Source organism: Podarcis muralis, chromosome 2 (assembly GCF_964188315.1).
Source record: "Podarcis muralis chromosome 2, rPodMur119.hap1.1, whole genome shotgun sequence".
Classification (NCBI taxonomy): Eukaryota; Metazoa; Chordata; class Lepidosauria; order Squamata; family Lacertidae; genus Podarcis; species Podarcis muralis.
The window spans coordinates 29,188,585-29,205,205 of record NC_135656.1 but is presented as its reverse complement, the minus strand read 5'-3'; positions in this window follow the sequence as shown (position 1 = coordinate 29,205,205).

The following is a 16,621-nucleotide window of genomic DNA, read 5'->3' as shown; positions in this document are numbered from 1 at the left end:
ACCTTGCAAGATTGGTGCTGAAATGGAGGGTTGCCCTGTCATTACCAATTGCCACCACTACTGCTATTTAGATTTATTACCTGCCCGTAGGGTGGCTGCAATTATCTAAAAATGCAATATTACAATAAATTAAAACCAGTGTGTTCTGCATTGCACAGTGTCCTTTACTATTTTCCTCTTTGGTTATTAGTGCTTCTCTTATAGCTTGTATGTCTTACTGCTTTCTTACTGCTTCCAATCTCAGTGCACAAACCTGAATTTGATGGGGAAATATATAGAATTGTAGCCAATGGTGGCTTTGTGTTAGCAGAAAGCACTTCAACTTGTGTAAGGAACGGGCATCAGCTTTTTGCTGATTTCTCCCTGTCCCCATCTACTGCAGCTCTCAGCACCGTATCATATACTGTTCCATATGGTTACCATCCCTCAGGAGCAGTGATGGGCGAATATGCCAATTTCAGCTTCTTTCCCTTTCTTATTTATTCCACTATTCAGTTCCGTTCTCTACACCCCTACACCAGTTTGTTTGGTGTGTGTTTTTAAGTCCTCATGAAAAATTCATCAGCATAGTATTTTAGATCAAATTTTTATTAATATACACATTCTTATATGCAGTGTTGCCATTGCAGGGCAATTTCCCTCAACAGACTGCATTTTTGTATGTTATTTTTTACTGTTATATGCATTAACGTGCACACTTTACCCTAGAAGATGCACTTTTTCTATGAAATACTTGACTGCAGAACTGTACTTCAAGATTCAGAAAAGTGAGATTTCCAAAGGAAGACTGTGTTTTGGCTTTCTCTTCTTCTTAAATGTGAACCGAGTTGAACTGAATTGAACTTATCCCCCTTCCATACTAAGGAGTATTGGAGGGGGGCATGGGGGGCTGTACTGGACAGGGGGGGTTGGTTGTCCTACCTAGCACAAGGGATTCGAACCCTGCTTTCCCTGATCACAGTCCAATACTCTTAACCATTACACTACACTGGCTCTTTATTTATTTATCATTTTTACCCTGCCTTCTATACACTTGATGTCTCATCCTCCAACCCCCAGGGGTGGGGAATCATGCAAATCGTAGTTGGAAGAGGTGCTGTTATGGATCCCGAATCCCTACTGAGTTACAACTCTCATACTTTCCAAAGAACTAGGTTTGTTTATTTCTTGTAATTTGGTCTTCTGAAAATGTGTCTAGAAAATGCAGCTGGTATATAAATAACCCTGCAACCAGATTGCTCTCAGAAGTTCATGGCATGGTTCAATGGTTCAATCAACTCCATTAATTTGAATTGTGTTAGGAAATGAACCAGGAGCCCTGCAAAGGGCTGATCATTATCTTCAAAGCTCTGCATAGTTTGGGATCAGGATATTTAAATGTCAGGCTTCTGCCACATGAACCTGCCCATCAGTTGAGATCTTCAGCAAAGGTCCAGCTCTGTGTCCCACCTCCACTTGTCGATGTAGTGGGGCAGGATCTTTTTGGTAGTGGTGCCTAACTGTCCCAGGGTCCCCCACTTTACAGGTGTTCAGATATTCAGTTAAATCTGCTTTGTTTAATCAGTCCTTTGGATTGGAGTCGTTTTTATTTTCTCTTTAGTTTGCTATTCTGGTGCCATATTGCTGCAGATTTATGTTAAGTTCTTTTTATGTATATTGATGAATATTGTTGCATTTTTAAATTACTTTTGTCTTTTATGTTGACATGAAAGCCTTTGGTGGAAAAGCAGACTAAAATGTTTTAACATACAGTGGTGCCTCGCAAGACGAAATTAATTCGTTCCGCGAGTTTTGTCGTCTTGCGATTTTTTTCATCTTGCGAAGCACGGTGTCGGGAAAGTTTTGGAAAAGCTTCAAAAACCTCAAAAAGCTTTAAAAACCTCAAAAAAGGCTACCACACCGCGTTCTATGAGTTGCTCCTCGAAGTCAAGTTGCAACTGTATTAACGGTGTTAAGAAAAAGGAAACAAACTTGCAAGACGTTTCCGTCTTGCAAAGCAAGCCCATAGGGGAAATCGTCTTGCGAAGCAGCTCAAAAAACAAAAAACCCTTTCGTCTAGCGAGTTTTTTGTCTTGCGAGGCATTCGTCTTGCGAGGTACCACTGTATATGTCTACTCAGTGTCTTTTTTAACACAACTGGGTGCACAGTGCATGCTGTCAGGTTTGGCTTGTGTGGAATGAGTTTTTGCCTCTAATTGGTGGAACTGGCTACCTCTTTGGGCCTGTAGTTTGAAGAGCAGAGGTGCTTAAATTGAAGCAAGACTGCTGGCAAAATGCTATCACAAAAATAACATTTTCTCCAGCATCTTTTATCTTCTGCACAGTAATTGTTTGACAGAGCTTTGATCACTTGACAGAATGTCACATAACAATGGTATGTTGCTAAATATAACCTGACTTGAAATCTAGCAGCTCCAGTGGGAATTTTGGTGTGAAACTAGTCACACTTCCCCAGTGGTTAGTGTGGTATATTTACTACTAGTGGTTCTTTTTTTAAGTTACAGAAATAATATAATCATGGACTTTGGTGAAACTTAATAGACTGATCTGTCCTGGGGGAGGGAGGGAGTCAGGTTGGGATGTGGGGGGTGGGGGACTCTTTGCAATAGGACAATTGTATATTTACTTCTGACAAGAAATGAAGAGCTCCTAAGAGGAGGTGATTAATAATTCTGTTCATGTTTATTTCTCTGGATACGAGACTTTTTCCTATCTTTATTTATTTTTTCCGTAGAATGTAGGAGACAGAAGTGTTCTTTTAAAGTGAGAACATTTGCATTTCAGAGGAGAAAATGTGTATTTCTAGGAGAGGTAAATGCAAGCCACTGGGACCATTCCAAATTCTAGCTGGCCCAGAAAGTAAGTTTTGTTGAAAACAAACATTCTGTCAGGAACTGTGAAATCGAATCACCTGTTTACATTCAAAACTAAATTGAAAAGTTGCAAAGTATCTCAGGGGCGGGAGGAAGTGTTGAAAACTTTTCCTTTGGATAGCTTTCAGAAATTTAAATTCTGGCACTTCACATATCCTTGGGAAGGTGGCAACAGTGATGCTTCTTGGTTCTCTGGCATCTACATGGAACATCTGTTCACCTATTCAAGTAGACCAAGGATTTTCTCGATGGCAAATGACCATTAAAAATGAAGTAACTGCTATGGGGGGTGGGGAGTGGGTATCTGTGTGAGTGTCAATGAGAGGGGAGGCGTGAGGCTTGCTATAAGATAAGCACTTTTAAAAGCAGAAAAGCTTTGCGATTCATTCTAAAAGGAAGGACAGATCCCTACAGATAGTGCGCTCTGAAAAGTAAGGCTTACTTCACTACCTTTGCATAAGAGAGTTTGGAGTAGCCCATCCCATATCAAAGGACGCATAGGCTCATCTTTTCAGGTATGCTAGACCAAGACTAGGATGTACCCTTTTTTAAAGGTCACATACTTCCTTCTACTTCCAATTCTTCTCCAAAGCACTCTAAGAACTAAGTCTATATTTCAGTTTAAGTACTTTCTTTATTATGCTTCCAATAAACAATTCTCTCTCTCTCTCTGTTTCTCTCTCTTGTGGTTAAGGCTGCCATCTGGTTCAGCTATGAGTAAATCAAGGGAATTGAGTTAATTTCCAGCCTATTAAATTATTTTGTTGGCTGTTGCAGGAGCCCTTGGTATCTATATGCATTGGCCTAGAGCAGGGTAGGGGAAACATTTGGCCCTGCAGATGCTGACCATGAGCCCTGCTATCTGGTACTGATGGGAGTTTGGAGTTTCAACAACATCTGGGAGGGCCATAGGTTTCCCTGTCCCCTGGCTAAAGAAATGGCCCATAATACCAAAGACTGCCAAAGTTGTAATTTTTGATATCTTAATATGTGTGTAGATATCCTTTCAGAAGAGTTACGGTACATTCCTCTGCAAGAACATATGCCTGATATCTAGTATTCATAGATGCAATATATTTTTGTTTTCAAATAGGCACAAATGAAAGATTCACATGGATGTTAAATAGCATGGGGAAAAGGATGAGACCTTGAGGAACCCCATAGGCTAATGGTCATGAAGCCAAGCACCACTGTTCTTGTTATGTTCAGCTATATAAGACTAGAGTCATTGCAACATAGTTCCTCGCAGTCCCATGTCAGCCAGAAGTCCCAGAAGGATATCAGAGTTAATGGTATTGAAAGCTGCTAAAAGGTTCACCAGCACCAAAATGTTACACTCCCCCGGCTAGCTCCTGGTGAAGGTCATCTTCAAAGGGCAACCAAAGTCATTTCAGTCCAAAACTAGGTTGGAATCCAGATGGGAAAGAATCTAAACAATCACTTTTCTTCAACAAAGCTTGGGAGTTGAGTAGTTACCACTCTACCGCCTTTCTCAAACAGAGTAGCCAGGAATTACCCTGCGTGGTAGAATCAAATGAGGGCATTTAATGTAAATGCAGCACAACTGCTTCCTTTATTGCCACAGGATTACTGTTCTCCTCTGGAGATAGATTTACAGCCTCAACCACCCATCTGGCCTGTCTTCCTCTGGCAACTTAATCAGGCAATATGGACATGGATCAAATGAGAAAGTGGTTGGCCTCAGTCCTTTGAGCAAGCTGCCCACGTTCTGAGGCTGTGCACGCTGAAAGCTATCCAACAAAATAGAAAAGCAGCCGCCTCTCACCATCATAGATCCTGTTCTCAATGTGGAGCAAGACAGAGCTAGTGTGTACTTGCAATGTGCTGTGCATAATAGTTCCAGTAAGCTGCCAAGGGTTCCTCCTCACTACTTTGGGGGCTAGTCTGTAAGAATTCCTTCACTACTTGGAATAACTCCTCTGGCCAAGCCAACGCAGCAGGGCAATGGTGATGGCGAAGTGTGATTTCTTCGCTGTTGCAAAAACAGGTCTAAAATGAGCTCTAACCAATGTTCAGCTGAATTCATTCCTAGTCTTTCTCCACAGTCACTCTAGCAGCCTAGCCAACCATTGTGTCACACTGCGCGCCACCAGTCGAAATCTCCTTATAACAAGTCCCCAGCCTCTGCAGAGGTCAGGAGCCCAAGATCTCTAAACCCTGTCGGGTAGTGCAACACAAGTTGTTGTTTCTACTCCCTAACCACAGCTCCCCTTTGTCCTGTCCTGTCAATACTTTAGCTAAGGTTACACAGATAATAAAGATTGCTAGGCCCCTTTGCTCTAGGAAGGGATGAGAACACCACTGGTAATAATGCACTGCTGGTGTCCCTACCATGTGGGATTTTCACCCACAATGCAGAGTCCAGTAGCTCTGTTAGACTGCAAACCTGATCTCATTAGGGAAGGGGAGACACTACTAATCTGTGGCAACCTTGGCCCTCCTTAGAGCACGTGGATCCCCAGACGAGTGAAGGTGCTATTACATCTGTCTTCTCTGGATTCAGTTGCAACTTGTTCACCTTCATCCAACTGACCACAGCTCCAAAGCACTAAATAGATGCTGTGATTACTACTTCTTGACTGGTTGTAGGGATGGACATTTTAAAATAAGTTTGTATGCAAATTTGTATTTATATATGCATGCATATTTTATCTCAGTACGTGAATTTTAAGTACCGGTATTTTATTTCAATGGATAATTTTCTAAACATTACCTTATCCTAAATATATATATATTCCTACTATGCAGTTTAGTGCATTCTTTGAACCAAGAACAGTATTACAAAATCTGAAGTGTGAAAGATAATTACATTCTGATCCATGTATCAGTCCAAAAGATGTGTCTGAGGTCAGTTTGCTTTAAACTGCAGACCAAATCAGCTGGCTAAGTGGTTAATCTTTAATTAATAAGCAAGCAGCACTCTTATAATTAGGGAGGGTAGACACATACACACACACAGAGAGAGAGAGATTGAGATTATAGGAGTATTTTAAAAAGAAAAGATACATAGCTTACAAAAAAGGTGAAAACAAACTTTTAACTGTTTATTGTAAGAATATTTCAAACTATACCTACATGTATGTCTTGAGTATTAATTTTAGACATACATTTCTATGCTATTTAATTATTGTACTGTTATTATCTCTCTCTTTAATATATTGTAATATATACCTTATATAATTTTTTCATTGCCTGTATATATCATGCGAATAATAAAAGAAGAAGTAAAAATGTACACCAAATGAAATTCTCCCCCTTATCGATGGTTTGCAAGCATTTGAGTGTCGCCATCTGCAAATGGATGACGCTGCCCTGATTCCAAACCCAAATATTTAACCCTGCGACAAGATATATACATGGCTAACCAGCATCCTGAATGAAGGCATTAAATGGCACCCTGCGTGTTTTAAGTTATTACCAGGATATATTGTGTTAATAATAAGAATCAGGCTTTTGGTGTGTGGGTATGCGGATATGTTTTCCCCCGCTACCTTGGCCTAATTGCTATAAAAAGCCTTGCTTGTTTACCCAGTCTGAAAGGCAACTGCTATCGTGAATCCTATTCAGGCCAAGGCATTCAAAGTGAATGGCTTTCATCTCCCTTTCTATACCAGATATAAAAGAGGTAGGTGGCAGCGCCGCAGTGATGAGCTAGGCAATGTGGGTGGAAGTCCATCTATGTACTTGTGTGTGTGTGTGTGTGTGAAGCTGGCAAATGAAGGGCATTTCTGCACTTACAATTTATAGTGCTATAATTGCTGCTTTTCCTCTCTCTCTCTCTCTCTCTATCGCTCACTCTCTCTGCATGCTGACACATGACATTGTCTTTATTCAGCTAATATTTTGGAATAATGTACTTTAAGAAAAACTAACTTTTTTTGTCTACCGCAAAAAAACAACAAACTTTTGAGAAAGTTCAAGATGGGCTGGACCTTCAATATTGGTGTGGCATGTATATATACAGTATAAGGATTGTCCGCCCAGATTCTGTGTGGACGGGTTGTGTGGTTGTGCAAGTTTTTTTGAGGGGGGCGGTCATCTGTTTCGTGCCACTTCCCTCTGTCCAGTACAAACTGTCAGTTTGCGAACTCCGTTAAGAAGAGAGAGAGGGCAGATTGAGACAATGGTGCCCAACTATAAGTACTGTACTGTTCCTGACAGCAATTAAACAAAACTCCATCACAATAAGCATGTTCACCATTGCTGAGGCAACCATGTGGTTCCTCTTCTAATCTACTATGCCCCCCCCTAAAAAAAAAGGATAATTCTGCAACACTAGGCGTTAAATCCTTTAAACTGACATTTACTGGCTGAAGGAACATGAGGGCACATAAGGACTGTGACCACATCCACTGAACTTTTCCACCATTCACGTGGAAAGGAAAACCACACTCTCATTCTCTAATATTAAACAGTGACGTGTGACCAAAGTTGCAGACAATCAGCTACAAATTCATTCTTTAAGATGTCTGATCAAACAGCAACTATGCTGCTATAAATACTACTATATACGTTATGTGCTTACGAATGAGGTGCACATAGAGAGCACCAGGGATCCTTGGTTCATTTGATACTGAGAGATCGCAGAAGCATAATCTATGCACAACTATGTATTTCCCATCTAAGGAATTATTCCTAAAGGTTTTGTTCCTAAGGTGAGGAAGAGAACACGTCTGCTCTTCCAAACAACTGTCATCTTGGGTCTTTACTAAAAGGTATATTTGAGTAACTCACCAAATCTTAACGTGGGAAGCCTATGACAGAAAGGAGAACAATAAGTCCCCAAACTGTGCAGTGGCACAAACTGGTCTGCTATAGGAGAGTCTGAAGTCTACCTTGGAAACGCTAAGCATAAACCACTCTGGAACTCTTAAGGCAGCAAAGCTCCCATACTGCAGTCATGCTTTCACATCCCTTCTGCCAATAGCCTAGCACCTTGAGGGAGGACATAATGATACATTAGAATTTCCTGGCACAACATGCAGTAGATTTAATGGGGACATGGGGATTTCAGAACATCGCCATTGTCCAGAAGGAGAATGTTTAGCCAGTAAGACCCAGTCCTAGGTTCTACCCTTTACTTTCGAACTGACCTTCTCTGGACATCACCTGCTTCCCCTGTGAGCCTCAAGCTCCCATGGAACCGGATGACTGAACTTAAACTATGAGGATCAGGGCTGAGTAGAATCAGCATTAGTTGCCTCTCTCCATATTAATTGCGATAGTTTGACATTCCACAAGATCTGTAAGAGTCTCGGGAGCCAAAAGAACAGATTTGCATGCTGAAGGAATTCCCACCTTTGGCGTGGTGTGTTATCAGCCACTGCATGCAGTGATTAAGGAACGAAACAGAGGGCTGAGGGGGTGGGTCCTTTGCTAATTATTAGGTCCCTTCCCCTGTCTTGCTTATGGTCTTCAGGCCCAACTGATAGTGCCAACCAAGTACTTAGGGGTCAGGAGTGTTGAGGAAGCTAGCTGCATAAAACTCCCAGATTGCCAGTTTGTACAAATCTTTTGCTCAGATTAGCGGCTGTCCCAGTGAAATCACTTCGGCATTCTTTTAATTTGTATTTTTCACAGACAGTCAAAAATTGATTAAAATTTCCTCAATCAATTTCTCTGGCTAAGGAGCTCATCTGGGTCCCTGCATGTATTAATTAATTCACTTCATTTTCTCAATTAGGTAGCATTCAAAGTCAGGAGGAACCCAGAAAGCGATTATTATGAACTGTTTTCTCCGGGGAAGAATAATTCAACACCCTTCCTATATTTTCTACCAAGTGAGTACCTGAGATTGGGTATTGTTGAGCTCTTGAAGATGAATGACACATTCTTATAATGTGCCTGAATCCATAATAACTCTAGATGGAAACAACATACTATTTGGTTTCAATCAGTTATGCTGCATTTTTAAAACAAAGAAAGCAGTTTTTGTGGTGGTGTTTTTAAAGGAACACAATTTTTCTTAAATTTCCTGGGGCATGAATGTTTTCTGCAAGAAAACAGGGGCTATGAGAAAGAGACATGGAAGAAAGATTTCAGCATTTTGCACTTCATTGTTATTAAGCAATTTACTGAAAATCCCTTACTCTGCTCATAGAATGAATCAATACTGGAAGAAATTAAAGCACATACTTTCAACCATGACAGCCTTGTAAGTACTGTGAAAGAAACAAGTTATAGCCGTAAGAAAGTGCTGTGAGAGATGTCAAAGTCTGACAACCCTTGCCTTAATAGGAAAAGTAAATGAAAAGTAGAAACAAGATTGCTCCTTGGCTAATGTGAATAATAGGATTTAGACTCCCTGTGTTGAACCATATTTTACAAACTCTGCACCCATAAGATACTCCTTCTCCTCTGTTACTATGCACAAAGGTGGATATATTTCAGAATAATTTTGTTTCTCATTTGTAGCAGGGTTTTTGTGTTCTTGGTTTGCCCAACCAAGAACATGCCCACTGCTGTAATTACAGTAGGCTCCAAAGTGTTTGAGTGGCTTCAGTTAGAAAAACAGTTCAGCATGGGCTAGAATTCTATGGCAGGTATATTATCATTGTTAAGAGCTGGAAGGTCAATTTCCTTTGCTGCCTGCTTCTCTTTGCATCACTTATAAAATTTACAGAATAAAATATTGCAGCTACTTCTCTTACATGTGTTAGCTAAGTTGGTTGCCACCATCTTTCTGAGTTAAAGCAAAATTGAGGCTATAATTAAAAGATAAAAGTACAGTAAAGGAGCCCTGGATGGTTAGTCCAGTCAAAGGTAACTAAGGGGTGCTATGCTCATCTCGCTTTTCAGGCCAAGGGGACCAGCGTTTGTTCACAGACAGTTTTCTGGGTCATGTGGCTAGCATGACTAAACCGCTACTAGTGCACGGAGGACCGTGACAAGTGCCGGAGCACATGGAAACACCGTTTATCTTCCTGCCACAGCGGTACCTATTTATCTACTTGCACTGGTATGCTTTCGAACTGCTATGTTGGCAGAAGCTGGGACAGAGCGATAGGAGCTCACCCCGCCATGTGGATTCGAACTGCCAACCTTCCGATCAGGAAGCCCAAGAGGCTCAGTGGTTTAGATCACAGCACCACCTGCATCCCAGTAGGCTATAATTACATTTACCTGGGTGTATTTCCCATTGAAGTCAGAAGGACTCACTTCTGAGTAACAGTTGAATCGACCTGTCTAGGTTGGAGAGCAGCAGTGGCATATATGTGATGTCACAAATGCTTAACAGCCCACCCCCACCCCCCCAAAAAATGTTGGGTGCAACTCAGCGCCTCTGCTCCAGCCAGTTTCCATACTGCACAGAAGTTGCAAATTCTTCTGGACAAGAGTTGTATTTTACATAAGCGGTCAAAGCCATTCTAACGGTTTCACCAGTTTGGGGGGGGGGCACACCCAAAGACATAGCAGTTTGAGTGGCCTATATCAGATAAAGGCCAATACAGTGGTGTTAGTCAGGCAGAACAAATTTGTAATTATATCTGGCTGGGAAGCATGCAGCTATCCTTTGTCAGTCATTTACACTATATTACCAAACCCTCAAACGTCATGCCAATGAACTGTTAGTCAATGCTTAGTTTTGGGTTATCTGTCCTTTGCTTCAGTCCATGCAACACCATTCTTGTGCTCTCTTCAACACCAGCCTCTCTGACCACATTACAGTAATGTCCTTCAAGTTCCAAACATATGCTTTGCTCATCCAACTCTCCGGAGCCCGACAGAATGACTCTGAGCAGCTACCCTTGTGTCCCAGGTGCCATTGTAATGCAAGCAGTCTGCAAGGTGTGTTTGACTTGATGCTGATCTGAAAAGAGTATCTTATTGACCTGAATTCTGGCTCTCATGTGTCAACTCTTCTTGGATGCCTCTCTCAAGGTAAAAGGACAAATCAAATTAAGGGATATTGTCCTTGCCCAAATTTGATTCTGGCTCCATTTATGCCTCTCTTAGTGGGAAATCAAGGTGTGTTAGCACTTCACATTCATTCTTGGCTTTCAGGCAAGATCTGAAGAAATGGCCAATTATATGCTTTCTTTAAGAGGCTGCAATCTAATAAGTTTGGTGCTTTCTCTTCTTATTAACTTCACCAATCACTTTGCTTGAACCTGCTAATGGGCAAGAATATACATTGCTTCTCCCCTTTGGCACTAATAATTTCCTGCTAGTAGCAATCGCCTTCAGCATGAGTTTCAAGTAAGGCATAATCCATAGTTTAGTTTGCTGCTATCTATACAGCCTTGGGCTGAAATTGCAGTCTTTTGTCATTGGTTATGCAGAGTTCTTGAGCACAAGGAAGAGAAGGGGGAAAAGCAAAACAGCAGGCAGCACCAGAGCGAGCGAGAAGAAAAGCAAAGAAAATATGCACAAAATGTTATTAAAAGAGTGAACTGCAGAATAGGTTTTGATTGAAACCTTCCCAGGAGCACAATAATTCAATTAATATCAGGCATTTCTAGCAATGCAGCGTCTCTTAAGAGTTGGAGAAGGAAGCAGGACAATGCGATAAAAGAAATAGGAGCCTTAAAAAGCATGAATAGAGGGCAGAGGATTGAGGAAAGTGGTCACTGGTAGGAGAGTCAGCAAGTTCACACTGAAAGGAAGAGAGGCAGAAGAGGTCAAGGTGACTGAGAGTAGAAAGACTGAGAGTAGAAACTGAAGAGGCAGAGGGAAATGGTTCAGAGCAATAAATAGAAGATGTGGAAAGAGATGCAGGATGGAAGTCTGAATAAAAGTGGGAAATGAAGACTGGAACCAGTATGTGGATACAGGTGGGAGCAGCACAAACGCATGCTGACAAAAATAATATTTTAACGCGACTCACTTCCACGTTGACACTGAATGTTAAGCAAAACTGACATTTGCTTTATCAGATTTATTAATCTTGATTCCATACTTGGGTCGATTCTGATATCCGAAAATCAGAGAGAAACTGATGCAACACTTCGATATAATTCAAACTGCATTTTGCATTGGAAAGATCTCCTGAAGCATTTTGCAGACAAGAAGGAGGAGCAGAGACAGCAGGGAGTTCTGTTGGTAGCAAAATCAGGTGAAGCTCAATGTTCTCTGCTTCTCCTAAACAGACACACACACTCTCTCACACCTCTACCTGATAGCTAGCATATGCGCACGTATGGGTTTCTGAGGCTTATCATCCTAACTTACAGACAGTGATAGACTGTTTGTTCAATTTTTATTTGCTCAGGCATTTCATATGATCTGAAGAATCAATTGTCCCCTTAGCGTGTGATACACATTTTGGCAGGCAGACAGGCAGTAATCAACAACAAGTGACAGCTTCCATTAGCCCAGGTAATAGCACGTGGGGTAGCCGTGGTGAAGCGTCACATTTCTAGCTCAGTATAAGCTAGAGACCAAACCTGGCTTGTTTCCCCTTCCAGCTTTTGTGTGCCTTTAGTCCACTTGAACACCAAACTAAAGCCCAGTCTCAGATTAGAATGCCAAGTCTCAAAAAAACCAATATAGTTGTGATGTCCCCGGCTTCCATCAAATTATGCCTGAGCCCTAATGATTGCCTTATGAAGAACCTATATCAGACATACAATCCTTAAAACCAAGTGTTTGCATAGGCCTTGTCCTGCCAAGTCTCCCTGGCCAATGTGCTTCTTTGACAGTACTGCACAGCCTCTTCCAGCTTCAGTGTGAAAGTTTGCCTTCTTCCTGTTTTCTCCTTGCCCCCCGCTTCCTTTAACCCTGTATATTCACCACCAGTAGCCCAATACATCTTCCTGGCCATGACTAAGCAGCAAACAGTGCCCCAACTTCAGTCAAGGTGCAAGGACCCTCGTACCTACAGGATCACCTCTCCTGGTATGTCCCACAATCTTCAAATAAAAACATCTTGGAGATCCCGGGCCACAGGGAGGTTAGGCTGGCCTCAACCAGAGCCAGGGCTTTTTCAGCTGTGGCCCCGATCTGGTGGAACACTCTGTTACAAGAGACTAGAGCCCTGCGGGACTTGACATCTTTCCGCAGGGCCTGCAAGACAGAGCTGTTCCACCAGGCCTTTGGCTGAGGCACAGTCTGACCCCCTCCTTTTGTAATCTGTATAGAACTCTAGCCCAATGGTTGCCATTAATTTGACTCTGAATTGATTTTAGAATGAATTGATTTTAGAATGTATTTCAATTAATTGATTATGATTTTATGTAAACTGTGTTATTTTTACTGTTGTTAGCCGTTCTGAGCCCGGCTTTGGCTGGGTAGGGCGGGATATAAATAAAAAAAAATATTATTCTTTAATATCAGAGACAGAAAAACTTTCACATGCCTCTCCCTTGGGACAAAGCATGCAATGAAGTCTTCCCTTACCATTCCTGTTTCTCAACTGTTGCCTAGGCTGAACTTCATTGCACCACCCAACTTGTCTCTGGTTTCCCTGTTCCTGAACCTCCCTATCTCCCAGAATCTTGTCTCAGTCCTCAAGTCTATCCCAAAAGAAAGCTACTATTGTCTCTAAGGTCTGTTTGAAATCTTAATCCCAGCCAAACAGCGAACTTTCACGTCTCTCATGGAAGATGGACTGCAAGCATTCTGAAAACTTTCCCCAAGGGGAAAATCATTGCAGAAGGCTTCACTGCCACAAGCACAATACTGTACATAAAATAAGCAAATTGGCATTCAAACACAGATAACAGAAAGTTAGAACTCTTGGTGAATTAAAAGCATCTGGCATTATTTCCAAACTTTACATTTCCAAAAACCAAATTGAAATTTTGTTTGCCTACACCTTGAACTGTTTCCTGTCAGATACACTAGGTGGCACTATTGCTGGAGACAAGAGAGAAACTGAACAGGGCTGTCAGCCTTGGAACAACTGTGCTGAGAATGCACATGGAAGTCACACGTCCGTAACTCTGGAGCAAAGCTCCTGCCCTGAGCAGAGAACTGTGACTTTAGAAATAAAGGGTTTGCTGAGCCACAACCGCACAGCGGTGTCAGCTGCAATCTCAGGCTAATTTCCCAGTTGTGCAATCATATCTTGCAGCCTGGAATTCTCCGCATTGGTTGTTTATATGTATGAGATCTTTCACCTCAGCTTGCTCTAGAATATACTGTGTACATAATATCCTCTGAGCACCATTTTTATGGCAAAGCTGCTTCTTGCACTATTTAATGACACAGAAAGGCAGCCACAGCAGACACTGAGATGGGGTGGGGAAAAGGTAAGAGTTGCTGTTCTTTGGTCTTTACCACCTGCATTACAGTTGAACCTTGGGTTGCGAACGTGATCCGTGCAGAAGGCACGTTCATAACCTGCAGCGTTCATAACCCACAGCACTGCGTCTGTGCACGGGTGGGTTGCGATTCGGCACTTCTGCGCATGCGTAAAGTGTGATATAGCGCTTCTGCGCATGTGTGAGCACTGAAACCCGGAAGTAACCCGTTCGGGTTTGGCACAGTGCACAACCCGAAAACACGTAACCTGAAGCGTCTGTAACCCAAGCTACCACTGTACTACTGATTTACAGCAGTGAGAAGAATTAGGGCTACGTAATAAAAATGTATAAGAAACCACTCATGGTCACTTGCCAATGGAAGCATCTCCATGCATCACCATCGCTAACTGGTAGTTTTCACATAAATGCAAATATGGCTGCAGCCTCAGTTCACCTAGCCACAGGAAGGCACATACTTCCTCTACCTCTTTTCCTAAAGCACATGGGTTGGAGTTTGTGTGGGATATTGGATCCTTGATAATTTTAAAGGATCTTTTTCCTAGGTCCTCTGTGCATAAAGTAACATGGAAGGCTGGTAGGCATTTTCAGGGCTGTGCCATCTCCAAAACTCAAAATTATCTACCACGTTATCCTGAATTCTAAGCATATTTCTATATACTGATGTGCTTTGCACTATTTATTTTGCTTCACAAGGAGGGGAAAAAAGGACTGCACCCGGCACTGAAGCTCTGCTGCTCTAACCTGGAGATTTCAGCAGCTCCTGCCCACTTACAGACAATCCTATCATCACTCCCACTAAGGACTAGAAACTTGCTTGTTATAAAAACACTGAAATTCCCAGGATGTTTAATTCTGCACACTCAGTACCAAAATCCATGTTTGGGTTTGTTTTTCCTGCACTAATGCAGAATTTTGGGATATGCACAGCCCCCCATAAGTTTAGTCTCCAATGGCTTCAGAGGCCAATGCTGACTGCTTGAATTCAATCATTATCTCAACCTCCTAATGATATCTGGTGGAAAAAGCTTTAAATCAATATGAATGAACTTCTGTTTCACACCTGCCAATGCAACAAATATTCACAGATATAGGCACCATCCTGGGATTCCGTTATTGATATACTTCATTGTATTCCTTTATGCAAACTTACAATTTGTTGGTTTTGTATCTCTGTTGGCAGATAAGCCATTTCTTGTCCATCTGAGCCACAGATCCATTCTTTGCTACAAATAGCACTGCAGTAAACTCCAGCTTCTGAGCTGCAGTAGTTGGTATTTCAAAGGTTATGATGATGGATCCATTCTGCCACCTAACGGAAGAAAGGGTATATGTCCTTTGCATAACTGCATGAACTGGAGCAAATTATAAACATTTTTTTAAAAAAATATAATACTTCATTATAATGCACAAGCGTCTAATATTTATGAAGAGGCCACTTGTAAGTTCAAGTTCCTAGTGTCTATAAGAGAACATTTGTCTATATTTAAATGGGAGTATTGTGAACCTGATAATATTTGCCCAATATTGCACAGGCACTACATATCGCCATGTGCATTTAAAGGCACAAAGACAGGAAAGAAATAAGCAAAACTCTCTGGGCTAAGCAACTGTCAGGGGCTGGGCTTTAGATCAAGTTGCCACTAGGAAAAGGAAGAAGTGCAACCAACATTTATATGGGCAGCCCTGGTTAGGGAAGTTTTTAATGTTTGATTATGTTGCTTTCTTATTATTAATATTCTGTTGGGAGCCGCCCAGAGTGGCTGGGGAAATCCAGTCAGATGGGTGGGGTATAAATAAAATATTATTATTACCACAATTTAAAAATATGTAGACAGGTTAGACATAATAATACAGCTGAGGGGCAGCTCTGCTCACTTGACTTTCTGGGATTGGTTTGCAACCAACCATGTGGCAATTGCAGGTTTAGCCATGCCTGGTAAAATAAGACTCCAGAGTTCAGGTAACGTTGGGTGGACCTAGGAGGCTTCATTTATTAAAAAGCATGTGCTGAGTGTGCAGAATACTACACTGTAACCCAGGGCCAGATTTAGGTTTGATGAAGCCCTAAGCTACTGAAGGTAATGGGGCCCTTTATATGTCCAGCTGTCCTTTGTCAACAACAAATTGTTGCTGTTTTCTGTGTTGAATATATGCTATACGGTAATTTATGGACCTAATAGGTATCTAAAGCCATTTGCACATAAAAAATATGTATTTTATCAAAGTAATTGTTGAACTGAGATACAATTAAGAAGAAGTATATTAAGAATGAATTTTTTGCAGGGGTGGGGGCCAAGAGAGTGGGGCCCTAAGCTATAGCTTGTTTACTTTATATGTAAATCCGGCACTGCTGTAACCCACTGCAAAGCTTCACAGACCACAATTTTGCTCCTTTATTTCTGTCTCCAGAAGATTATCCGCCCTTAGTGACCTTCTGAATGCAGAGCATGTGTTCCCTGACCACAGCTGCCCTTACAGACACACACATCCCTCTTTTAAAGGGTGGAGCCAAATGTCCAT